The 27,621-nt window shown below is 35.5% G+C and overlaps 1 long non-coding RNA gene across 1 annotated transcript; it reads left to right on the plus strand.

The window, feature by feature from the left end:
* The first annotated feature begins 21,355 nt into the window (after window positions 1–21,355).
* On the plus strand, window positions 21,356–25,663 carry LOC147364811 (uncharacterized). Its single transcript, XR_015135024.1, has 2 exons — window positions 21,356–21,450; window positions 24,353–25,663. It is a non-coding gene; the product is annotated as an uncharacterized LOC147364811 (long non-coding RNA).
* The last annotated feature ends 1,958 nt before the right edge of the window (window positions 25,664–27,621 follow it).

Raw genomic sequence — 27,621 nt, forward strand, 5'->3', positions numbered from 1 at the left:
AGAAGTCTCAAAATGAGAAATGAAAAGGGAGAAGTTACAACTGATATCACAGAAGTACAATCATAATCATAGGAGAATACTGCAAAAATTATACACCAACAAATTGGACAACCTAGAAAAAATGGATAAATCCCTATAAACATACAGTACATACAAACATCCAATACTGAATTAAGAAGAGATAGCTAATATGAACAGACCAATTACTAGTATTAAAAGTGAATAAGTACTTTAAAAATTCCCAAAAAACAAGTCTAGGGCTGAATAACTTCACAAGTAAATTCTACCAAATATTTAAAAAATGAGTTAATACCTATCCTTCTCAAATTATTCCAAAAAATTATAGAGGAAGGAACACTCCCAAATTCATGCTAGAAGGCCAGCATTACCCTGATACCAAAACCAAAGATATTAGAGAAGAAAAAATTAGAGGCCAATATTCCTGATGAACATAAAGGCTAAAATCCCCCACTAAATATTAGCAAACCTAATTCAGCAATACATAAAAAAGACTATATACCATGACCAAGTGGAATTTATTCCAGGGATACAAGGATGTTTCAGCCTACATAGATCAATCAATGTGATATACCACATTAAGAAAACAAAGGATAAAAATCACATGATTATTACAATAGACACACAAAAAATCATTTGACAAAATTCAACATCCATTCATGACAAAAACACTTCAATGAAGTTAGCATAAAGGGAACATATTCATGATAATAAAGCCCATTTATGACAAACCCACAGCTAACATACTCAATGTTGAAAATCTGATGCCTTTCCTTTAAAATCAGGAACAAGATAAGAATGCCTACTCTTGCCATTTATATTAAAAAATTTAAAATAGAACTACCATATGATCCACAAATATTCACTCCTAGGTATATATCTGAAAAACACAAATTTGAAAGGACATATGAACCCCATGTTCATAGCAGTATTATTTACAATAGGCAATACAAGGGAGCAACTTGTGTTCAACAGCAGATGAATAAAGAAGATGTGAGATATATGTACATATGTATGTATGTATGTGTATATATATCTATACATATATATAAGGGGCTTCCCATGTGGTGCTAAAGGAAAAGAACCTGCCTGCCAATGCAGATGTAAGAGATGTGGGTTCAATCCCTGGGTCCAGAAGATCCCCTGTAGCAGGGCATGGCAACTGGAGCATCCCATGGACAGAAGAGCCTGGGGCACTACAGTCTATGGGGTTACAAAGAGTTGGACACAACTGAAGTGACTGAACTGAACTGAAGTGACTTAACAGCAGTGTCTATATAAATGGAATATTATTTGGCCATTAAAAAGAATGAAATTTTGCCAGTTATAACAATGTGGATGGACCTGGAAGGCAATATGTTTAGTGAAATGTTAGAGGGAAAAAAAACTATATGTTTTCACTGATATGTGGAATCTAAAGAGTAAAATGAATGAATATAACAAAACAGACTCACAGATACAGAGAACAAACTAGTCATTACCAGTGAGAAGAGGGATTGGATGGGAAAATATAGGGGAAGGGGATTAAGACAAGGAAACTACTAGGTATAAAATAAATAAGATACAAGGATGTAATGTACAACACTGGGAATATAGCCAATATTTTATAACATCTTTATATGGTGTATAATCTATAAAAAATATTGAATCACTTTGTTGTAAACCTGAAACTTTTATAATATTATAACTCAATTATACTTAAATTAAAAAATTAAAAATACTGGTTTGGAAGAATAGTAAAAAGAACAGGTTTTCCAGGTGACCCAGTGGTAAAGAACCTGCCTGCCGGTGCAGGAGACGCAAGAGACATGGATTCAATCCCTGGTCCGGGAAGATCCCCTGGAAAAGGGAATGGCTACCCACTCCAGTATTCTTACCTGGAGAATACCATGGATGGGGGAGCCTGGTGGGCTACAGTCCATAGGATTGCAAAGAGTAAGACAGGACTGAGCATACACCCACACAAACATCAGCACACATGCACGCAAACATCAGCTTAGGGAACTGGAAGCTTAATTTGTGACATTTTTACATGATCCAATGCAAAATCACAAAGGGATGAAAAAGTTTGTTTGTTATATCTGGTACACTTTATTTCTTTTTTTAAGGTGGACAGGTTCCAGAAGGCAATGGCAACCCACTCCAGTACTCTTGCCTGGAAACTCCCATGGACGGAGGAGCCTGGTGGGCTGCAGTCCATGGGGTTGCTAAGAGTCGGCACGACTGAGCGACTTCACTTTCACTTTTCACTTCCATGCATTGGAGAAGGAAATGGCAACCCACTCTAGTGTTCTTGCCTGGAGAATCCCAGGGACGGGGGAGCCTGGTGGGCTGCCGTCTATGGGGTCGCACAGAGTCAGACACGACAGAAGCGACTTAGCAGCAGCAGCTTCATGTGATTGCATGTATATCTTTAATCTTTGGGAGATAGGACACAGGAATGTTTAAAGTCATAAAGGGAATTGTTGGAAAGCTTTGAGAATAACAGAAGGCACAGTGAGAAGAAATGGTTTTATATTTAATTAACTGATACACATATCTTTATTATAGTCTTCATCCTATTTTTGTTGGGTTTAAGGAAAAGTGAGGGATCTATATATTCTTCCCATTCCCCTTACTCCTATAAATCCCTATGTATTGATCTTTGGAAAATGACATGACCTTATACAATATACTCATATCTCTACTGATTAGCATGTTCCAACATTCTTTATTAAGGCTTCCCAGTTGGTGCTAGTGGTAAATATTATGCCTGCCAATGCAGGAGATGCAAGAGACATGGGTTCAATCCCTGGGTAGGGAAAATCCCATAGAGTAGGGAATGGCAACCCACTCCAGTATTCTTACCTTGGAAATCCCATGGAATGAGGAGCCTGGTTGGCTATAATTCATGGGTTGGAAAAGAGTCAGACATGACTTAGCAACTAAACAACAGCAACAATCCCCATTTTACAGATGATAAGACTAGGCTACCTAGAAGTTATCCAGGCCAAGTTATACAAGTAGTCAGTAGGTAGGATACACATTAGCAAGTGGCCTTTATGCTTCTGCTTTTAGCCTCTATTCTGTATGTCCTCTCTCTAGGTGAGTGATACACCTATATTTTAATTCTGTTGTTGAAGGATTAAGTAAATGTATAGGTACTTTTCTCAAGCTACTGCTACTGCTAAGTCACTTCAGTCATGTCTGACTCTGTGCAACTCCACAGATGGCAGCCCACCAGGCTCCCTCGTCCCTGGGATTCTCCAGGCAAGAACACTGGAGTGGGTTGCCATTTCCTTCTCCAATGCATGAAGGTGAAAAGTGAAACTGAAGTCGTTCAGTCGTGTCCGACCCCCAGCGACCCCATGGACTGCAGCCTTCCAGGCTCCTCTGTCCATGGGATTTTCCAGGCAAGAGTATTGGAGTGGGTTGCCATTGCCTTCTCCATTTCTCAAGCTACCTAGCTTTAAATTTTTTAGTGAGAAATTTAAGAGTAGACATTTGTCATAGGTTATAAAATAAATTACTTTTAGTGGAATTCTAATAACAATGGTTTCTCTGTGCTGAAGCAAAACAAATATTGGATAAATTCTGGAGCTGCATTTTATTTTTAATTAGTGATTGTGAAAATAATTTCTCACTGTTGTTAAAGCAATTCAGTAGTAGAATCACTCTAAAACATTAATTCTTACCTATAAATAAATTCACCTTAGACAAACAATACATAAAAATGAAATGATACTGCTTAAGGTGAGCAATAGGCTTTAATTAAAGTATCTAAATGTAGTAGTAACTAAAGAGGTAAGCTGGCAACTGCCCTGTTTTGGAAAGCTACTGACTTTGGGAACAAAGTGATGCTGACAAAGTCACCTTTGCTGTTCAGATTTGGAAGTTTCATAGCAACCTATGCTCATTCTGTAAACAAAAATATCCCAAGAAAGAAATAAAACAAAATATTTTCCTCTCTTTCCCCAAGTGACACATTTTCTTGGCTTTTTTCCCACAAATATGTTCACTTTAGCACAATCAAAAAATCTTTCAATCCAGACATAAAACCAAAATTCTCTGTAACAAAGCTGATTTTAAGGCATTTGTAAGAAAATAACATGTCTAAAGTACATCACTCTTAAATAGATTGTCTTTTAAGTGTTATCTTCAGAAATTGACATACTGATTTTTTTTAATCCAATTTAATTACGTTTGTCAGTATACAAGATTTGAGGAGGGAAAGTTTAAAACTCTTCTCAAACTCATCTAGAATCAGAGTTCTCATTATTTTTCCTTTATTCTTTCACTATGTTTAAATAACAATACCTGAGTGAAAATTTTTAAAATTCAGATGTTTCCAAACATATTGATAAATTCATTCCAAAAATTATTTGGATTCCTACAAGCAAGTATATTTAACCTGAGATTAACATGGTGTTCAGAGGCATATATTATAATGAACTATAATAATATAGTTCAAAACACAAGAATAAGTTCAGATCAGATCAGATCAGTCGCTCAGTCATGTCCAACTCTTTGCGACCCCATGAATCGCAGCACGCCAGGCCTCCCTGTCCATCACCAACTCCCGGAGTTCACTGAGACTCATGTCCATTGAGTCAGTGATACCATCCAGCCATCTCATCCTCTGCCGTCCCCTTCTCCTCCTGCCCCCAACCCTCCCAGCATGAGAGTCTTTTCCAATGAGTCAACTCTTCGCATGAGGTGGCCAAAGTACTGGAGTTTCAACTTGAGCATCATTCCTTCCAAAGAAATCCCAGGGCTGATCTCCTTCAGAATGGACTGGTTGGATCTCCTTGCAGTCCAATAATCTGATAATTTCCTATCAGTCAAGGATGTGTTCCATATATATAACAACAAGTTTGGAAACTACAGGAGGAAAAATGAGATGTGGAAGAAAAATCTGGGAGGTCCTACTTTCAAATAAATAAAACAGAAATAGATGGTAAAAAAGATTTGTTTTTTCCTTTGTGGCATTTTATTTACTTTTTAATTGAAGGATGATTGCTTTACGGAATTTGTTGTTTCTGCCAAACATCAACATGAATCGGTCATAGGTCACTAAGAGTCAGACACGACTAAAGGGACTTAGCACACACGCATAAAAATAGAGGTATTCAGAAAAACTCCCACCCAAAATGACTCTTGGGTGCTATCAAGGTTACATTCTTCCACTCTAAGGAAAAAGAGAAATGCACTAATACAGAAATGGCCGTGAGAGAAAATACTAAATAATAATGAAATGTCAGTGAAAGAAAATGGCAATGAGGTGAAATATAACCAAAACTTATATATAACCAGAAGATGGTGGCAGGGCAAAGTGGGAAGCAAGAAATAAATGTGTCTGTTTAGAATCTCCTCAGGATTAATGAAATGATATTGAGAGGATCTCTGTTAGGATATCCATAAACTGTTTTTTTTCCTTAATTATTATTGAAGTGTTAACATACTCAAAAAGAGGACAATTCAAATATACAAATTAATTAATTTTCACAAAGTGATCACAACTGTGTAACTGCTACCCAGATCAAAAAATTTAAATATTATAAAGAGGCAGTAGTCCTCCCCACAGCCTGTGTCCTTCTCAGTAACTATTTCTTCTCCCTTTCTCAGAAATAATACCACAGATAATTAGTTTGACTTGTTTTTTGAACTCAATAAAATATTTATTATCTATTCTTATGTATTCTGTTTGTGCCTGGCTTCTTTCACTTTATTTCACTCAACATTACAGCTATATAATTCACCTATCAGTCAGTTCAGTCACTCAGTCATGCCATGGACTGCAGCACGCCAGGCTTTCCTGTCCATCACCAACTCCCAAAGCTTGCTCAAACGCATGTCCATCAAGTCGGTGATGCCATCCAACCATCTCATCCTCTGTCGTCCCCTTCTCCTCCTATATTCAATCTTTCCCAGCATTAGGGTCTTTTCCAATGAGTCAGCTCTTCGCATCAGGTGGCCAAAGTTTTGGAGCTTCAACTTTAGCATCAGTCCTTCCAATGTATATTCCTTTAGAATCTCCTTTAGGATTGACTGGTTTCCTTGCAGCCCAAGGGACCCTCAAGAGTCTTCTCCAACACCACAGTTCAAAAGCTTCAATTCTTCGGCACTCAGCTTTATGGTTCAACTCTCACATCCATACATGACTACTGGAAAAACCATAGCTTTGACTAGACAGACCTTTGTTGGCAAAGTAATGTTTCTGTTTTTTAATATGCTGTCTAGGTTTGTCATAGTTTTTCTTCCAAGGAGCAAATGTCTTTTAATTTCATGGCTACAGTCACCATCTGCATGGTTTTGGAGCTCAAGAATATGAAGTTTGTCACTGTTGGCATTGTTTCCCCATCTAGTTGCCATGGAGTCATGGGACTGGATGCCATAATCTTAGTTTTTTGAATGTTGAGTTTAATCTTAGTTTTTTGAATGTTGAGTTTTAAGCCAGCGTTTTCACTCTCCTCTTTCACTTTACTGAAGAGGCTCTTTAGTTCCTCTTGATAAAAGTGAAAGAGGAGAGTTCTAGTTCATCCATATTGTTGTAGAAATTGTCAGGGATTTACTTTTTTTTTTTAAGGTATTCTAATGTATGTATGTACTGTAATATATTCTATGATAGATATTTGGGTATGTTATGGTTTTACAAATAATGCTATGAATATTCTGCTACACATCTTTGGTTCATATATCTATGCACTTTATTGAGTAGAATTGCTGAATTTTCTAAAGTGGTTAAAATAATTTACACTTCCACTAGCAGTGTATTAGAGTTCCCATTTGTTCCATAGGCTCGTCAACACTTTGTATTGGCAGTCTTCTAAATATTTGCCCTCCTAGTGAGTATATAATGGTATCTCATTGTATTTTTCATCTATAGGTCTCTGATCATGTTTTCTAGCCATGTGATTATCTTCTTTCATAAAGTGTACATTTAAGTCTCTTGTACATTCTCTTATAGGATAATATGTCACTCTTTTTAATTAATCAATAAGAATTCTTTTCTCTATTTTAGAAATGAGTTGTGTCAGCTGAGTGTTACCATCTTCTGTACTGTGGCTTCCCATTTCACTTTCTTAATGATGTCTTTTGATGACAACTCACTCCTTATCTTATCTTTAAAGGTTAATGCTATCTGTATCTCATTTAAGAAAAATCTTTCCTGTCTCAAGATCATGAAGACCATGTTGTCTTCTAGAAGCTGTATTTTATCTTTCTTATAACAAACATGAACTATGATCACTCACCTAGAGCCAGACATCCTGGAATGTGAAGTCAAATGGGCCTTAGGAAGCATCACTATGAACAAAGCTAGTGGAGGTGATGGAATTCCAGTTGAACTATTTCAAATCCTAAAAGATGATGCTGTGAAAGTGCTGTACTCAATAAGCCAGCAAATTTGGAAAACTCAGCAGTGGACACAGGACTGGAAAAGGTCAGTTTTCATTCCAATACCAAAGAAAGGCAATGCCAAAGAATGCTCAAACTATGGCACAATTCCACTCATCTCACATGCTAGTAAAGTAATGCTCAAAATTTTCCAAGCCAGGCTTCAGCAGTACGTGAACCATGAACTTCCAGATGTTCAAGCTGGATTTAGAAAAGGCAGAGAAACCAGAGATCAAATTGCCAACAGCTGCTGGATCATTGAAAAAGCAAGAGAGTTCCAGAAAAACATCTATTTCTGCTTTATTGACTACGCCAAAGCCTTTGACTGTGTGGATCACAATAAACTGTGGAAAATTCTGAAAGAGATGGCAATACCATACCACCTGACCTGCCTCTTGAGAAACCTGTATGCAGGTTAGGAAGCAACAGTTAGAACTGGACAGGGAACAACAGACTGGTTCCAAATAGGAAAAGGAGTACGTCAAGGCTGTATATTGTCACCCTGCTTATTTAACTTATATGCAGAGTATATCGTGAGAAATGCTGGGCTGGATGAAGCACAAACTGGAATCATTTTTGCCAGGAGAAATATCAATAACCTCAGATATGCAGATGACATCACCCTTATGGCAGAAACCAAAGACAAAACTAAAGAGCCTCTTAGTGAAAGTGAAAGTGAAGATGAAAGTGAAAGAGGAGAGTGAAAAAGCTGGCTTAAAGCTCAAAATTCAGAAAACTAAGATCGTGGCATCTGGTCCCATCATTTCATAGCAAATAGATGGGGAAACACTGGAAACAGTGGCAGACTTTATTTTTGGGGACTCAAAAATCACTGCAGATGGTGACTGCAGCCATGAAATTAGAAGATGCTTACTCTTTGGAAGGAAAGTTATGACCAACCTAGACAGCATATTAAAAAGCAGAGACATTACTTTGCCAACAAAGGTCCATCTAGTCAAGGCTATGGTTTTTCCAGTAGTCATGTATGGATATGAGAGTTGGACTATAAAGAAAGCTGAGCACTGAAGAATTGATGCTTTTGAACTGTGGTGTTGGAGAAGACTCTTGAGAATCCCTTGGACTGCAAGGAGATCCAACCAGTCCATGCTAAAGGAAATCAGTCCAGGGTGTTCATTGGAGACTGATGCTGAAGCTGAAGCTGAAACTCTGATACTTTGGCCATCTGCTGCGAAGAGCTTACTCATTTGAAAAGACCTTGATGCTGGGAAAGATTGAAGGCAGGAGGAGCAGGGAATGACAGATGAGATGGTTCGATGGCATCACCGACTCAGTAGACATGAGTTTGGGCAAACTCCGGGAGTTGGTGATGGACAGGGAGGCCTGGTGTGCTGCAGTCCATGGGGTCACAAAGAGTGGGACATAACTGAGCAACTGAACTGAACTGATGAACACTTTGTTGAATTACTATTCAAAAATTTTGAACTAATGTATATGGATACTACAGGTTATTATTAGTCTTTTATTTTTATCAATATGGCAACTGTGGTATAGCTTTTTACTGTTATTGAAATTTTTGAGATACTCAAGACATACAAAAATAGACAAAAATATTGTATTAAAAAACACATTCAAATATCCATAACCCAGGTTTCTTTTAGGCTAGTTGAAATAATCTTCTAAATGCAAGAGACTGAGTACTTTCAGAGTCTTAGTCAATCGTCTCTTACTCAATTATCACATTACTGTGATAACAAATTCTAATAAAGTTACTGGTAAGGTAAATTTTCACAAATGGCTGTCTCAAATCATTTTGAGAGTGAGAGGTTTACATGTGCATAAATAAATAAAATTTTCTTATGAATTAATTTCTAAGATGAAAATTATGTTTCTTTGTGGAAATCCCTCAGTTTAAAAGTCTTTGGTTTAAAATGCCATGAACCTAGATAGTCCAGTACAATAATGGGATGGATAATCTCCAAAGTATTAGAAAGCAATGGAGTATCTTGATGGTTCCAAAATAACTTCCCTTGGCACACTTACCCACTATCGGCTTGCTCAGAGAAAAAGAGATTAGCCACAATAACAGAAGACCTTCAGCTTCTGGGAAATATGTGTAATAGTGGATCTGTCAGCCCATCTGTTATCTATCAGTTCTATAGTTTGGAAGTAGCTGTGCATAAGTAGGACACCATTTTCCCCGCATGACAATGCAAAGACATCATAGGTAGAAGCAGCTCCTTTCCAAGGGTTATTAGTAGGCATGCAAACCAGCCAGGTGCTGCCAGACAGTGGAGCAGGAAACACTTATAACCTGCACATCTTCCTCAAGGAATTACTTTAGATTAGGAACCCCAAATCCCAACATAGACACAGTTTGCATAACATGAGTTCCAAGTCAAAATCTCTCTGCAGCTATCAGACACTATCTAAACCAAAGATGTGAGTAAGGAAAGTTTCAAATTCTCTCTGTTACATCTAGACTAAGAGAAGTTATAGGATTCCAACATGGAAACTCTAAATCTTTTGCCTATTATTGGCATCCTCTGTCTCCTAAGTATAAATGCTGTTGAGTGTCATATTTATCCAAGGATAATGAAACAGAAAAGAATGGGAAAAGCTCATCTGAGCTGAATCTCTACTCTTCTGTAGAATTTTACTTGACCTCAGAAAAATAGCAGACTATTTTTCTTTGAAGGCAAAAAGAGAACGGAGCAGCAGAGGATGAGATGGTTAAACAGCATCACTGACTCTATGGACATGAATTTGAGCAAACTCTGGGAGACAGTTGAGAACAGAGGAGCCTGGTGGGCTACAGTCCATGGTGTTGCAAAGAGTTGGACACAACTTAATGACTCAACAACAACAATAACAAATTTTTCTTTGAAATGTATAAAAAGTGAAAACAGTCAAATGTTTCATGATTCTTGAAGCAAGAAATTCCTTTAAAAAATGGGATTTTTTTTGGGGGGGGTGGATTTTGATACTAAATCTTTAATATTTGCTTAGGGATTTTCCTTTACCTTTTTTTTAAAACTTTGGTTCACTTTTAAGTATTAATTTGCATGTCAAGATGTAACACTTCAGAATAATTTAAATTCATTTTCTTAGTACTTCAAGAAAGAACATAGCCAATGAATGTTGAATAAGTGATTTAGTGGTCCACAGTGGGGGAGAAATGGATGTAGCATCTCCAGAATGGCTGCTGGCATGCAATGCAAATTGTTTATTGTGTTTGACTTAATTTTTCAGTGTATATGAATGAAATAATGTTAATTTCAAAAGTGGCTTAAGATCTTCATATGAAGCTCTTTGACGGTAATTTCATTTTCTATTTTCTTCTATTCAAAATATATAATATATAATAAAACCTACTTCTTTTATCTGCTTTATTGATGATTAGCTGCTCAGTTATCTCCTAAGCATTCTTTGCCTAAATTTTTCTGTTTTACCTGGAATACTCTTAAAGAGAGGTAATTTCCCCCAAGTTCCTTATTAATTAAGTCCCATAAATTCAATGATCATCCCAGGATTCTGTTCACCTCAAGAATTTTACTGCCCTTTTCCATTTTATTAGTAATCTTCAGCCTCACCAGATATGATTCTGGCTTCTTACTTCTTTGTCTTGTTAAATCTTCTTAGTTTCTTGGTTCAATAAAGATTCATTTCCTTTCTAGAGCTTTGGAGAAAGTAAGGAATAACAATATATGAAAACAAAACAAGAATCCTTGAGAATATAGTATTAACTTTTTAGTATTTACAACTTATCTTTTACAGTGGCTCTAACTAGGAAGTGTACAAATCTCAAATCTAGTGTAGAGGACATCAGCAATTTCAGAGGTCAGAAATTAGATCAATTTGTTTTAACTAAAATTTGGATAATTGTTTATTTCCTTATTCTGTCTATTGTTTGCTAAGAAATAAGGTATTAAAATCATCGATATCACCAATGATAATACTCCTGGAAGTATTAATTCTGAAATTAAAACAGTTTTTTTACATAACATTTTAAAGTATATTCATTGATTTAGTCTTATTTACATGAAATTTGTACAGAAAAAAAACTTTATAAGTTGAAGATGTTTTATTTCTTAAAACCTGAAGTTTAAAGTCATGTTTCATTTTTTTTAATAAAAGGCCAAGTTATAATAGCTTTAATGATCATTAGTGTAGAGGTCAATAAATTAAGGCCTACAGACCAAAGCCAGCTTGCTGCCATATTGATACTACCTACCAATGAACATTTGCCACCGTATTGATGCCAGAGAATACTAACTTTGAAACTTTATTAAGTGAAATATTATCCCAAAAGAAAAAAAAAGAGAACTTTATTCTTCCCATTAGTAGATATATATTTTTAATGTTCTCAATTATTATTATTGTGTTTTGAATTTTGTTAATAAAGCAATTTGTTATATTTTCTATAATTCGTTATGTTCCATATGCTATCCTTAATTTTGCCTCTTGGTCTGCAAAGCCTAAAATATTTACTATTTACCTTTACAGAAAAAGTTTGCTAACCTCTGCATTATACCATCACCAAATGCTACAAGCACACTAAACCATTATCAAGAATATAAATATTATAAATGGAATATATTTTGTATAAAATCCACTCAAGATATCACTAATAATTTTCTTAGAAGAGTTATAGTTTTCCTAAATTTATGGATATATCTTTCCTTCTTCAGATACAATTAAATCTAAGAGATCAGAATTGAGAGATATTATTTTGGTCCATCTCTATCTGAAAAACATATAAGATCTCTCAATTATTAACTCAGCATATGTGACCACCTTCAGGCACTGTCTGCCTGCAAGTTATGTAACTATTACTTTTACACGAAGGGACAGTTTCCTGAATGCCTGATACCAGGCACTTCTATGGTTATCTCCTTTAATCCTCACTCAAGGTTCATGCCCTGCTATCCTTGACTCTGAAAGCTGTTTTTTATCATGCTGTCTCCCATTGGTATAGTGGTTGTGTTGTTTTTCAAATTTCTGAGGTTTTCATGTTTTCTAGCATGGATTATTATCGCAAGTTTCTTTTTTCCCCCTCTCTTAACCATTTCTTACCATTTCTTAACAATTGTCAGTAATTCACAAATGGAGATACACACTCATGGTAAGGCTTAAGAAATAAAGGGATTCTGAGATATAAGAACAGAAAAAGTAACACTGGAAAGTGGCATCAGCAGTGAGGTAAAGAATGAATCTTTGTGGAACCAGGATAATCTTACTTCCTCAGCTCAACTCTATACCTCCAGTTTATGGTCATTTCCAAATGGTCTAATCTGGCCCTGTTTTTCTTACTCATAAAGAAAGTGGTTTCAGACACAGTCTTAAACAACCAAACATCAAATGTTTTGTTGTTGTTTTGCCGACACAAGACTAATCAGGAAATTTTACTAATATTTAATTATCTTTTCCAGTTTTTATTAAATATTTTAACTTTCAAATTAAAAGATGAAAAAAAATAAAAATACTTTTGATTGTACAATGGAAAATGCTTCCAGGATATTACAGTATTTTGACAGAGAAGTTAACTTTTATAGGAAGTTTTCTAGAAATGGATATTGAATTTTGATGCAGAAGACAACATATACTAGGGAAATATATTTTAAAAAAAGAAAGTTAAAAGATACTTTCCATGACAAGCTTAGAGGTAAAAAGTATTTTTTCTATAAAACAACCCAAGTTGCATCAGAAGTAAATAAGTAGAAGAGAATTTACTGATAAGAAAATGCTTGAATACTTAATAGGTATGGAATAAAGGAATAGAGTATTGTTAAAGTGGCCTGGGAAATTTGTACTTTCTGCAGGATCTCTGCCTTGCTCTTGGCCCATTCCAGGTAGCCACAGTGAGCAGCATCAAGCCATGAGCAGGCTGACTCATCTGCCCCCAGAACCACTAAAGTACAGTGACCCAATGTGTGACCAAGCTTTTTTCCTATTAGGCAGATGAGATTAACAATGTTCCTCTGATTTGCTACACTTAAGGGCTTAAGCACTTGACATCTATCAGCCATTCCATAAGGGAGGCAACACTAAGATTACAATTTCCCATTCAGAAATCATTGGCTTTGAAACTCAGTGTTATTTCTGCTTTGCTTCTCAACTAACTGGTTAGATCCACCTTTCAATTTATATTGTTTCCAACCCTGTTTTCTTGGGTTTTGTCCTGTTTTTTTTTTTTTGTTTGTTTGTTTTTTAATCTATTCATTCAAAGTTCTGATTAATTTCAAGGAATTAAAAAAAAAATTGACACTCCTACAGATTGTCCTCCATATTGTAGAAATCTCCCCCGCTGAATGACTCCCTTCAGACTAAGAATGAATTATCCAAGAGGTAGAAAGAGGACCACATTCAAGTAGGATCATGGAATCCTAGGGAAGATAGCTTCAGTGAGAGTCAGGGTTCAGTCGTATTCAATACTGCAGATGAAGACTAAGAAAACATAGATTTAACTTATGAAGTCCTCAGCATTGTTTTTAAATCTTTTCTTCCTATTTCTCATCAATTCCCATGATTCTTCCCTATCTTTGGCATTAATATCACCCTTGAGAGAATCACCAATGCCCTACTACCTTCAGACTTAATTTTAATAGAAGCAGGACAAGGACCATAGTAGAGTAGCATATTGGAACCCCGAGGAGGGCTTCCTCAAGAGTGAGTGTTTGGCAATGTTTATTTCTCTTTGGGCTTAAGAGTTAAGAGAGGGCTATGAAGGATAGGAGAGAGGTGAAACAGAAGAGATAATTTTTAGTTCAGTTCAGTCGCTCAGTCATGTATGACTCTTTGCAATCCCATGGACTGCAGCTCTCCAGGCTTTTCTGTCCATAATCAGCTCCTGGAGCTTGCTCAAACTCATGTCCATTGAGTTGGTGATGCATCCAACCATCTCATCCTCTGTTGTCCCCTTTTCCTTCTGCCTTCAATCTTTCCCAGCATCAGGGTCTTTTCCAATGAGTCAGTACTTTGCATCACGTGGCCAAAAATATTGGGGCTTCAGCTTCAGCATCAGTCCTTCTAATGAAGCTGAAGGACTTAGAATAGGGAATTTTTTTAAATTTAAATTTATTTATTTTAATTGGAAGCTAATTACTTTGCAATATTTTATTGGTTTTGCCATACATCAACATGAATCCACCACGGTTGTACACATGTTCCCCATCCTGAGCCCCTTCCTCCCCATACCATTGTCCCGCTAGGACTGTGAGACTATAGAAAACCTTACTCAGCCAGTCCTTCTTTGGCTTTCTGCCGAGCTTCTTATTATCTTATTTTGTATAATTTAATAATTCAGCAAATAATTTCTTATTCACTTATTTTTTAGAAATGCATGCTTTATTATTTGTACTAAGTCTTATAAAATAACTGCATGCATGATAAAGCATATGCTTTTAAAATGTACTATCTTAGTACTATCTTACATTTTATCTTAGCTTTAAAAAAAAAGCTTCTTCATATAGTCTGCTTTTCCTGGAACCCAAGTAGTTATTTTGTTTTCCTTCTTTTTCATTTTCTTAACCAGGTCCTCAGAGTTTGTATCATTAAAGTAGTTATTCATGTTTGAAATAGTCATAAGATTTTAAAATTTAGATTAGAAGGAACCTAAGACATCATCTTCTGTTGGCTAATCTCCCACACAGTACAGAAATGTTTCCTGCAGCATCCTTGGCAGATGCTTATCCAGTCTCAACTTGGATATCTTCAGCAAAGGAGCTCATCATTTCCTAAAACAAACCATTCTGTTGGACAACTCTATTTTAAAAATCCTTATGTTGAGCTAAAATATGTTTCTTTGTAACTTATACTCATTTACTCATTGTTTTAAATTTTCCTTCTGGAATAAGTCAAAATAAGAGAACATTCCAGATAGCTGTATTTAAAATACATCTAAATGCCATTCCTGTCTTTTTTATTTATTTATTTTATTTTTGCTTTCTTGTCCCAAAGCACCAAGCATAATTTGCTAAACATAATAATTATAAGAAAGGTTACCTATTTGGTAATAATTTAAAAGCTATCTTTAACATTATATAAACCCCTCTGACATTTTGAAAACAAAAATCCTTTTGTAATTATCTTGAATTACATTTTTGTTTACCAAAAAAAAAGAGTAAGAAGACTGCCATCTATTTTCAAAGGTGAAACTACATGACCACATACATGTGGGAATGTAGAGAAAACCAATTCAATTATAGAGGTCTGATTAAAATCTGGAGGTGTGCATTTTTGTTTCCTTCTCATATGTAAACTGTCATTAAAACTTATTGCTTGTGAATTAATGATGACAATAATCTTGTAGCAGCTAGTATTTGTTGGGTACTTGCTATATGTAATTCATGTACCTGGTCTCTACATTTAGACTGAGTTCTCTCTCAATAAGAACTTTCTAATCCCTTATAATATAATTTATGGTCCAAACAAGATGCTCTGAGCATCAAAGAAGGTACTATTAATAGCTACTCTGAGACAACTGGTATAACCTGAACTGTCCAGGCAGAGGGGTACTTAGAGTCGCTCTTCTTGAAGTTGAATTGGAGTTATTCCATTGGCTGATACCATTTGCCTAGAAATTTGCATACACATGCCACATTGTTTCAAAAAGCTCTAAAAGGCATTTTTAAAACATTATTTCCTGTCCTCCTTATGATTTAAGTTGCCACTTAAACCCCACCCTCTCCACTGAACAATGTAGTTTTGTAAGCAAAATTTACTACTTTTTTCATAATTTGTCAAAAATGAAAACAATCCATTATTATTCCACTCTTCCTCATCTAAAATGCAGGAAATAGTAGGGTTTAGAAGTCTAGACCACCATCCTCCAACAGAACCCTATCAGCCTTAAGATGTTCTCAAAATGAGAAAAGAGGTAGAGTTTGAAGAATCAGAGCTGTTGTGTTAGTAATCCCAAATTTCCAGGCCTAATTAAAAATCAGAATATGGAGAGCACCTAGTGCTTCCAGATTATTTTGTAAAAGTGCTATTTTTGCAAAACTAATCCCGTGATCAATAAAGAATACCCATCCTCATTCTAAGCAGTGTTCTCAGTCTCAGCTGCACCATCACACGAGGCTGGTTCACTCTTAGTTGGTCTGGTGTGTGACCTAGGTGTGAGACTTTGATGTATATATCTCAGGTTGAAAGCCATTATTCTAAACCTACATAGAGGGAAAAAAAAAAAAAAGATTTTTTTTTTTTTTCCTAGGTCTAGGATTTGTGATTGCAAATGCTAGCATAGTGAAGGCAAAAAGAGAAGGGGGTGGCGGATCATGAAATGGTTAGATAGCATCATCGACTCAAAGTGCATGAGTTTGAACAAAACCCTGGGAGATAGTGAAGGACAGGGGAGGCTTGTGTGCTGCAGTCCGTAGTGTGGCAAAGAGTCAGACACGCCTTAGCGACTGAACAACAGAGCAGGAGGATCACATAGATTCCAGACTTTGACATCTCAAGATCAATGCCTCACTCTGAAACATCTGGTTGATTCTAAAGGAAACTTTCAGAATCTTGCTGGTCAGATCGAGAGGGGAGGAGATTCTTATTTTTCCCTCGAAATATGTCCTTTTAACCTCAACCTGGCAGAAATCACTTTAGACCTTCTTCTGTTCATAAAATAAAGACTTTTGTGAGTTATTTCCTTTTTGCAGTATTGTATACTACAGAAATTGGATCAAAGCAGTGATTAGGTAAACTTTGGGGAAAACAATGTCTATTTCCTTTTGTTAGTAAAGGAGAAAAACAGCATAGAAATACTTGTTTGCCACTGTTCTTGCCTTTGTACTCTTTAAAATGGATTTAAGATAGTTACCATTTATCCTGTCACTGAGGAGGCAAGGTCCACACAAATAATTTTCATAGGAGCAATATCAGATGATCTTCATGCAAAAGCACCTCTTTTTTATGCTATCTTTTCTAATTTATACATTGCCACGATCCATCAGCCTACCTGTACTAGCTCTAGGATGTGTTAAGGAAAATATTTTTTTCACTTTAGTATCAAATACTCTTTCCTTAATGACTCAGTATCATCGTATCCTTTGCTTTATTTTTTAAATCTGTATATGATTTTCTTTCCTGAATAAATTATGTGCCCTAAAGGTAGCTGCCAAATCATGATTTTGACCCATTGATTAGATACTTCTGATTCTACTTACTCGAATGAAATGGATCTCACAAGAGCCAGCAGCTTAGTTCTCATACCAAACTGCCAGAAGGTCACATTACAATGAAACTTCAGTTCTGAGAGTTAATAGTTTCCTCACGCTCCTCCCTCTGTCAAATATGTTCAGCTGAGCTTGTGCATATGACTTCAGTTCATAAAAAGTTTACAAGTGCAGCTGGAATGCTTAGCATTTGATTGTTACATAAATAAGTATTTGAGAACATATGTAAATTTGACAGTGTTAGTACCAGATGTTCCAGTAACACAATAATGTACTTTGAATGTCCCTTCTCACTTTCAACTTGTTTATTCTGGCAGTCTCTATCTGCTAAGTTTCAGATAAGCACATATTAACTCTATCCATAGTGCTGACCCTCTAATTGTTACATTCAAGTTAAAAGTATTTCATTTAGTGTATAGAAGTACAAATAGCATAGATGTTAATACACAAAGTCATTTTTTACACATCTCCATAAAATACAAATATTTCAACTCCTAAATGTTTATGGTTTATAAAGAAGAAAGAAATCTCTGGGCACATGAAAGTACTCTCAGTTTTATAGGAATTGCTCTTCCAATTTTGAGTTTTCCAAGTTTTTATTTTTCCTCTCTCTTTTTGACCACCAGCCATTCCAGTTAAGAGATTTCTGCCTCCTACACAAATTCCCCTGCCTTCCTCCAGTCTTCTCCACCCCCCTTACCATAGTTGACTGTATCTTGATATGTAGAAGCTACTGGCATTCTGAGCACAATCTTTGCTTCTTTATGGTTTTGTTTTGCAATTATTTCAAACTCACTGAAGAACAGTGACAATAAGAATCATACATAAAACACTCATACATCGTCTTGCCAGATTCACCTGTTGTTGATATTTTGCCCCATTTTCTCTATCGGATGAATGTGCACTCTCCTTCTCTCTTTGCATATGTGTATATGCATAGACATGTATATATTATGAATATATTTATATGTGTGTGTTTATATGCACACATGCATTTTTTCTAAACCTTTTAAATATTAGTTGCATGGTCTTTTACTCATACACTTCAACGTGTATTTTTTCTACAAATAAGAACATTGTCTTACATACAAGTAGATTTAAAATAGACTTTCCCCCTAATCTTCCATCTGCATTCCAGTTGTGTTAGTTGACCCAGTGATGTTCATTACAAGGTATCCAGGTCTTACTTTTGGAGTCAGGTTGCATGTGTTGTATGCGATACCAGTAGGGGGCTGTGTTGAGAAAGTTATAGGGCCCTGGAAACCTTAGTGGCCCAAACGTTTGCTGAAAGAAGTAACTTATGTAGAGGAAAAATCCAAATATGGTCAGGAATGAAAGCAAAAAGTTGAAGCCAGAAATTCAGTTCTAGGCCTCAGAATGAGAGGTCATACAAGGCCCCAAAAGGACAATCAATCATGAGATTGGAAACGTGATACAATATGTGTTAAGGCAAGAGATTTAGAATTAATGCCCTGAGATTGATGGAGGTCTGTCTTCATGTGAAAACATCTCTACAGTAAGGAAATAAGCTTGATAGCCTGAAAGAGCCAGAGCCTGCCTTGCTTGGGCTTTGCCTGACTGAAGACTGTGACTCAGTTAGTGGCATGGCTTACTTAGGTGAGACGAGCTTCCCTTGGTGACGCTCTGGAGCAGAACCTGAAATGTCCTTCAGAGATAGAGGAGTTCAAGACCTTCTGTACTTGTTGCCTCTGATCATGAGGGAAAAGGTAGAGAGCCATCCAAATAAGAGTAAAAATAGTAAGAAGTAACAGGGGAAAGGAGTAAAAGATGGGTAGGGAAATGATTTCTGATTTTCAGAGTGGACCTAGGAAACATGCTTCAGGTTTGTCCAATGGACGCACAGTTCCAGAGGGAAGAGAGTCATCTAAGTCTGCTGCTTACGTGTTTCCTTTGGTAGAAAATGTGTTTTATTTATATGTAATATTATTTGTAAAAAAATTAGAAATACTGTGTTATAAATTGAAAGCTTGCTTCCAAAGATACAGGAAAACAAGAAAAATGCGCATGGAGTTAAGTAAGAGGAGACCTAATTAGCATTCTTATAGAATGAGCTGTAGATTTACGGAGACTTACAAAAGGGAAAAATACCAGAGCACCAGACTAGCACATCAATCATTTGAAATTGTCTGACAGTCCTGAAGAGGATATCCTGGCTGCAGAAAGCACAGAGCTGTCTTAAGGCTAGGGGCCCAGGTCAGAACTTAATAAGAACAAAAGATGAGCAATTTTGAGAGGAACCAGCTGGCTTAAGGTGATCCAAAGTGCACAGATGTTAAAGGCTTACTGTTCCAACAATACTATTACCGACACAAGAAGAACAGAATAACCATTTAAAAAAAATAACAAAACTTGATTTACCATGTTGAGCCTTGGGACCTAACAATATATGTATTTCTGTTCTGCCATACTAACTTTCTTTTTTTTTTAATTTTTATTTTCAGTACATTAAATTTACTCATAAGAACATTCTAAAAATGTACAATTTTCCCTTTTTAATAGCATATAATAAAACATAAAAAAAAACCCAAACAGAATACCTGACGTTTACAATTCACAATCGAATTAGGAGAATATTAAATATTTACAAAACTATATATCTTTTAAAAAATATTTATAAAGTTACATGCAATTTTGTAGAATTGATATAAAAGAATGGTTCAAAAATGGGAGAATTTTCCTTCATTCCTAAAAAGAAAACATATCCAATAGAAGATTCTTGAGTACCATATCTACTTTAATGTTATTTTATTTTGTGCCTTCTGGTTGATGACTGTGAGAAAGGACAGAATTTATTATAAAGCTTGAAAAAATGTAGCTGATCTTTCTTATATATATATATATATATATATAAATCATAGCTGATCTTTCTTAGAAACACATGTGTATATATATATAAAATCCTGTTGATGTGATATCTTTAAGTAGGTTTTTTAAATGGTCTAAGCACAATAACTAAGAATCTATAATTTCCTTTATGCTTGCATCAAAATCCCTCAAACTCTTAACACAGGTGGTTTTGTGGCAAGTAGAGAGATGTTAGAGCGCACATCAGTTATGAACTTTTTGATGTGGTTATCGAATGTAAAAGGGAGTAATCTAAAGCATAAAATCTAAGCGGTTGGAGTCATGGGAATAATCAGGAACTGAAAACAAAGTGGTTTGGAAAATGTTCATTTTGCTAGTGCAGAGTATGTTGCACTTAAAGTCATAAAAGTTATTTTTACATTCTTTAAGACTGTGATCATTATCTTCTATCAATAACATTGAATATTTTGTGAGTGTAAGAAATGTTACTGATAATTACATGGAAGCATTACGTACCCTAGAAAAGAGTCACTATGTACTACCTTTTAAAAATATTTAAAATGAATCATTCACCATATGTAGTAGAATCAACTATCTCAAAGATACCCGACTTTATTTAGCAAGGAGTATCAAGTACTTGGGGGCTTCCCAGGTGGCTCAGTGGTAAAGAATCTGCCTGCCAAGCAGGAGACTTGAGTGCAATCCCTGAGTCAGGAAGATCCCCTGGAGAAGGAAATGGCAACCCGTTCCAGGATTCTTGCCTGGGAAATCCCATGGACAGAGGAGCCTAACAAGCTATAGTCCATGGGGTTGCAGTCATGACTTAGCAACTAAATAGCAGCAGCTACAGCGTAAAGTACACAATAATAAAAAGCTTTTACGCCCGTCTCTGTGGCATTACTGAGTACATGGGTTGGCCATGTGAAAATTCCTCGTTGCATGTGCCATACACTACATGGAGACTTCCTCATTTGCTCTTACATGAAGATGTGAAAATAATAATATTAAAAGTGTTCCTCTGTGACTAGTTGTCTCTATTTTCAATTCTAGGACAGAGTAACTGCATAAATAAGCAGAATTTCAAATTTGATTATCAAAATCTGTAAGTATATCACGTTCATTTTGTTATTTGTATTCAGAGAATGGGAAAGAAAGGCTACCTAATTTCACTGCAGCTTGCTTCCTTTTTTAAAAAGAAAGCATCAAAATAGTTTCATGGAGATGAGCTTCGAAGCACGGCTTAAACATACTCTTTTTTTCTTTCTTCTCAGGTTAGTGTCACTTCAAAAATAAAAATAAGCACTCTTATTGGAACTTTAGGAATAATGCTGGGTATAAACAGGCTTAGAATATACTTAACTGTAGTAATCCTTCCCGACACACATAGAGATGAATTGATAACTGGATTTGGCATTTCAAATATTTTTTACCCAAGGCAAGGGCTTTAAGGTGTTTTCTTGGTATTAGAGAGTTTAGAGATGAAAAAGGTGCCATTTATTATTTTCTCTTTCTGTCAGCTTAGGACTTCTGTTTGCAATCATGTTTATAATACTAGGCATAACTGTTCTTAAATGTCTTACCTGTTGAAGAATGTTCCATTCAATGTGTATCCAAGGTTTTGACTGAATAGTAGTCTGATAAAATCAGCTAAGGTAATTTATTGGAAGAGAACTTGAATTTGGGATCATAAGTGAGTTCTAATCAGGAATCTGCAACATAGTTTGTGTTGATCTCTTCCTCTCAGTTCCCTACTTTCTCACATAAAATGCAAGAGGTAGATTGCAAGTTTCCTCAGTGTGAAATTAATTCCATTAATTAGGCATCAAATAAACAAGTCATTTAATCATGTTAACCACATCAGCTGGTTAGTTCAGTCAAAATATTTAAACAATTTACAATAAGACTATGAACAATCAGAAAACTTCATTGTTATAGCTTGAGAACTATCTGCTTTCTTAATATTGGTACTACCTTGCCAAGTAATAGCAATTTAAAAGATCTTTCTGTCAAAAATGGTAATAGTATACCATTTTCCTTCAGTATTATCTAAAAGAATATAATCACAGCTTACCTATTGTTGGGGCCATAAACTATAAATGTAAAAGTGATTAACTTTCACAATCCTACTTTCTCGTCGGATTCAAAGAAGAAAATATCTGTCCTCCTTAATAAAAAAAAAAAAAAAGCATGGTTACATATATTCCTATTCCTCCAAAAAGCAGAATATCCAAATGGAAAGGGTCTTTAAACCCTTTTATTAACTTGATAACCCACTTATTTGAAAAATTTTCTCTTCACCAAAACTGATAGGATACTTTACTATGTCAATAGATGATTTCTGATTGCAGACATAACCTCACAGTATTCTTATAATGAAAAAAAGGAAAGAATTTCAAGTCAGGAGATTTGGATGCAAGAATCTATTCTATCACCCATCATATACATATGATTACAGTAATTCAGCATCTTTGAACTTCAGTTTCTTTATTTTTAACAAGGAAGCAGTAATACTTGTCTCTGGAGCTGTTGTCTGGATGCAATGAAATAATGAGTGTGAATCATAAAGGCTAGTATGCATTGTTAACATTAACTCTTTAAAAATATTCAAAATAATTAATATTTCATAAATCATGTTATATCATTTGCCTACATACAGATAACATCATACATTTACGGTAGTATTATTAAAATTCAAATATTAAAAGGGAAGTAAAGAAAGGAAATGGAGCAGACATTTCTTGAGCACTCTGCCACAGCGTCAGGAAGTCAGATGATAGCTTTATTTCTAACTCCTACGTAAAGTGCTTTCTAACTTCTGTGTTAGAAACAGGGCCTTGCATGTTGTCAACTCCACAAGAGAAGGGAGCCAAAAATCTTTCTGGGTGCTATAAATTGTGGAATAAAGAATAGCTGCTCAAATATGGAGAAATTCCAGGTTTTTTCCCCTCCACTCTTTCACTCCATTTCTCCAAATTTTATTTTCTTAATATAAACCATTCGTAAGTATATAGCCTACAAGTCTAACGGATGTGGCTGCACACCAAGCTGTGAACTAATTTCCTTATCAGAAGGCTGCTATTCAAGTTGGAATCCAGGTGGATTTTTAACTGAAATGGCATGAGAAAAAAAAATGAAAAAAGCAAAACCTTCTTCATTATGAATGTGAGATAATTACTTTTCAAAAATTGCAGCCCTAATCCAAGAAGGGGCCACAAGGTTTAATTGTGGGTGTGCTATTTACAGATTAATTAGGACATTTAACTTCACTTTTTATACCACAGAATTAATCCCATAAAAATTAGTGATCTCGAAGGAGTCAGTTGTCAACTCTGACAGGATCTCTTTGCCATAATCTATTAAAATGCTGCTTTTATCTTGTCTTGCCTGTGTCATATTTTATGGATTTTTTCATAAACACTGCCTATACTTCATAAATGTCTCAATTTTCTAGTCTATTAACATTACTTCAAAAGCAATTGATAAAAGAGTAGGGCATGCATGAAATAATACACCAATAATGTGAAGTGCTGGAGGCAAGAACAGTGGGTAGGATCTGCACAGCTTGTGAGCTGAAACAATGAAAGGATATTTTATCTACTACAATAAAGAAACAAATGATCATTTTTGATAGTAGAAAAAAGATTGCTAGTAATTGGGCGGATGAAAAATGGGTTACACAGAAAATACAGCATATTTTGAAAATGAAACTGAAGTAAGAAAACAAACATCTCCAAGTATATGTTTACATTATGGGAAACACTTTCTCTTTGGTTACTAAAGATTTGCATTCAGCTTGATTTAGCTTAGACATGATATTCTTATTCTATTTATAAACTATTTCCTTTGCATATATTTAACATATTAACATATATTGTATTTATTAACTAAATGTTGAAATTGCCTTTTAAATTTTTATGACTATTATTTTGGTTTTTGAAATCATTTAATTTTTCTTTTGAATGTATAGATGATTTATCTATAGCATCCTCTTTATATTTTTAAAGCGCTAATATATGACCTTATGGCAGAAAGTGAAGAACTAAAGAGCCTCTTGATGGAAGTGATAGAGGAGGATGAAAAACTTGGCTTAACACTTAACATGCAGAAAACTAAGATCATGGCATCTGGTCCCATCACTTCATGGCAAATAGATAAGGAAACAGTGGCAGACTTTATTTTCATGGGCTTCAAAAATTACTGCAGATGATGACTCCAGCCAAGAAATTAAAAGACGCTTGCTCCTTGGATGAAAAGCTATGACCAACCTGGACAGCATATTAAAAAGCAGAGACATTACTTTGCCAACAAAAGTCCATCTAGTCAAAACAATGGTGTTCCAATAGTCATATATGGATGTGAGAGTTGGACTATAAAGAAAGCTGAGCACAAAGAATTGATACTTTTGAACTGTGATGATGGAGAAGGCTCTTGAGGGTCCCTTGGACTGCAAGGAGATCCAACCAGTCAATCCTAAAGGAAATCAGTCCTAAATATTCATTGGAAGGATTGATGTTGAAGCTGAAACTCCAATACTTTGGCCACCTGATGTGAAGAACTGACTCACTGGAAAAGACCCTGATACTGGGAAAGATTGAAGGCAGGAGGAGAAGGGGACAACAGAGGATGAGATGGCTGGATAGCATCACCAACTCGATGGAGTTTGAGCAAGCTCTGGGGATTGGTGATGGGCAGGCAAGCCTGGCGTGCTTCCATGGGGTCACAAAGGGTCAGACATGACTGAGCAACTGTACTGTACTGTAATATATGACCTAGATTGACATAATGAAATGAGTATCTTACCTGAATTTGTGCCACAAATTTAATTCACAGTTATATAATCAGACTTTTAAAAATGTAGTCAGTTTTTAAATCAATCAAATAAATATATTTAAATCAATGAAATAGAAGAGAAAGAGGAGAAGGACCATTAAGTAGATGCAGAATTCCTGATTTTCCTTTCATTTTATTCTTTGTATTTTACCACCTGATTTAGTTCAATGAAACCATACACTGTTCTGAACTTTCATTCTTAAGATATCATGGCTTATAAAAAGTAGTGACCCTAGGTCCTAATATGCTGAGATAGTCCCATTGTTTACCTGTAGTTATCAATAATTCTTCTCACTCTCAAAAAATGTTTGGCTTGAGTGACACAGTATATGGTGACCTATTGAACCATTTGGTCAAATAAATATTGGAAGGGATTTTTTAGTAATACATTTAATTTTAAATTTCCTTAAACCTAAAGGTACTATCTGAAAAAATTAGTGTGACTTAGTGTTAAATTCATAAAAGTCCTTGGTTCTTGACTCATACTCTTTTTTTGACTTGGAAACAAGACCATTTTGTTGTTGCTCAGGTAAGAAATAGGCTTGACTAACTCCATTGTGATCACTCAATTCTAACACTTGGAAAGTAGTGATTTTTCTCAGGCTGAGCGACAGTGATAGAATAGGTTGTTGCATTGTCCTAGGGGTACTCTATGAAGCAGGCAATGTCCTATAGTTGTATAAAGTACAGGGTCCAGTGTAATGACACTGTAAGTTCCTGTGACCTTACAGGGTACGGAAATCATGATCAAGGAGATTTTGTAGTCCTCTAATGTTGCAAAGAATATCTGAGAACCCTGATCCTCAGTACTAATATTAAGAAACTGTCACCAGAATTATGTGAGTCATATCCAAACTTATCATGTAGGATAAAAGACAATAAGCAACATAACAGTTTTTTAACCTGATCTAATTTACACCTACCTCTTATACTTATTTATTTTTCAATCTTTCCCATCATAGGAAACTTCATAACTATTCACCCAGTTGCTCAAGCCCAAAACCTTGGGGTTGTTCACGTTTCCTCTTTTGTCCACTGTTTGTACCAACAAATTCTACCCCTTCTAATCCTACACTCTTTCCAGTTAGAGTCTATTTTTCTTCCTCACCCTCAGAAGCCTAGCCCAAGCTACGTTCATCCTTCTCTATGGTTTTACAGCAGCTGTGTTACCTGATTTTCCCCACTTCTCCTCCCACTTTTCCCCCCACAATTCATTTTGCACGCAGTACTCAAGATGACCTTTCTTTAAAAGAAAATTTCAACCTATTTATTTATCTAAAAAAAATTTTTTTGTAGTTGCTTTACAATGATAGAGTGACTTTTTAAGAAGGTAAACGCAAAGATAAACAAGTGAGATTTCATCAGACTAAAAAGCTACTACACAGCATATCAAACAGTCATCCTAATGAAAAGGCAAACTTTGGAATAGCATAAAATATTTGCAAATCATGTATCTAATAGTGGCTACTACTTCCAAAATACATAAGGAATTCCTCCAGCTCAATAGCAAAGAAACTAGTAACCTGAATTTTAAAATGGTCTAAAGACTTAAATATATAGTTCTTCAAAGAAGATAATCAAATGACCAAAGTAATGTCACTAATCATCAGGGAAATGAAAACCAAAGTCACAATGAGATATCACATCATGCCTATTAAGATGGCCATTAAAAAAAAAGATGAAAAGTATTGACAAGAATGTGGAAAATTTGGAACCCTTGTATGCTGCTGGTAGGAATGCAAAATGGTACTACTGCTATGGGAAGCAGTATGAAGGTTCCTCAAAAAAATAAAAATAGAACTACCATATCATTCAGCAGTCCCACTTCTGGGTATTTAGCCATTAGAATGGAAATGAGTATTTTGAAGAGGTATCAGCACTCCCATGCTCCAAATAATCAATATGTGGAATCAACCTAAATACATCATTCCATCAATGGATGAATAGAAAAGAAGCTTGTGGTATATCCATACAATAGCATATTATCCAACCTTTAAAAAAGAAGAAAATCCTGCCATACGTGACACAACATGGATGAACTTTAAAGATATTATGCTAAGTGAAATGTCACTCATAAATGGTCAAATACTGCATGATTCTAGTTATAGGTGGTATCTAAAATAGTCAAACTCATAGAAGCAGAAAGGAGAATGTTGGTTGCCAGAGGCTGGGGGGAAGAATAAATGGGTTGTTGCTAATCAACAGATGCAGATTTCTGGTTTTACAAGGTAAATAACTTCTATAGGTCTCCTGTACAATGTTGTGCCTATAGAAAACATTGTACACTTAGACATATATTAAGAGGGTAGATCGCATGTTACATGGTCTTACCATAATACTGTAAAAAATTTTAATGTAAATCTGATTGCATAATTCAGTAGTTTCCATTAATGTTGAGGATAAAACCCAAGCTCTTCACTGTGGTTTGTGAACACTACATGAT

The sequence above is a fragment of the Bos grunniens genome, chromosome 10 (assembly GCF_055505025.1).
Source record: "Bos grunniens cultivar Pamir isolate PY7600 chromosome 10, Bosgru_T2T1.0, whole genome shotgun sequence".
Taxonomy (NCBI): domain Eukaryota; kingdom Metazoa; phylum Chordata; class Mammalia; order Artiodactyla; family Bovidae; genus Bos; species Bos grunniens.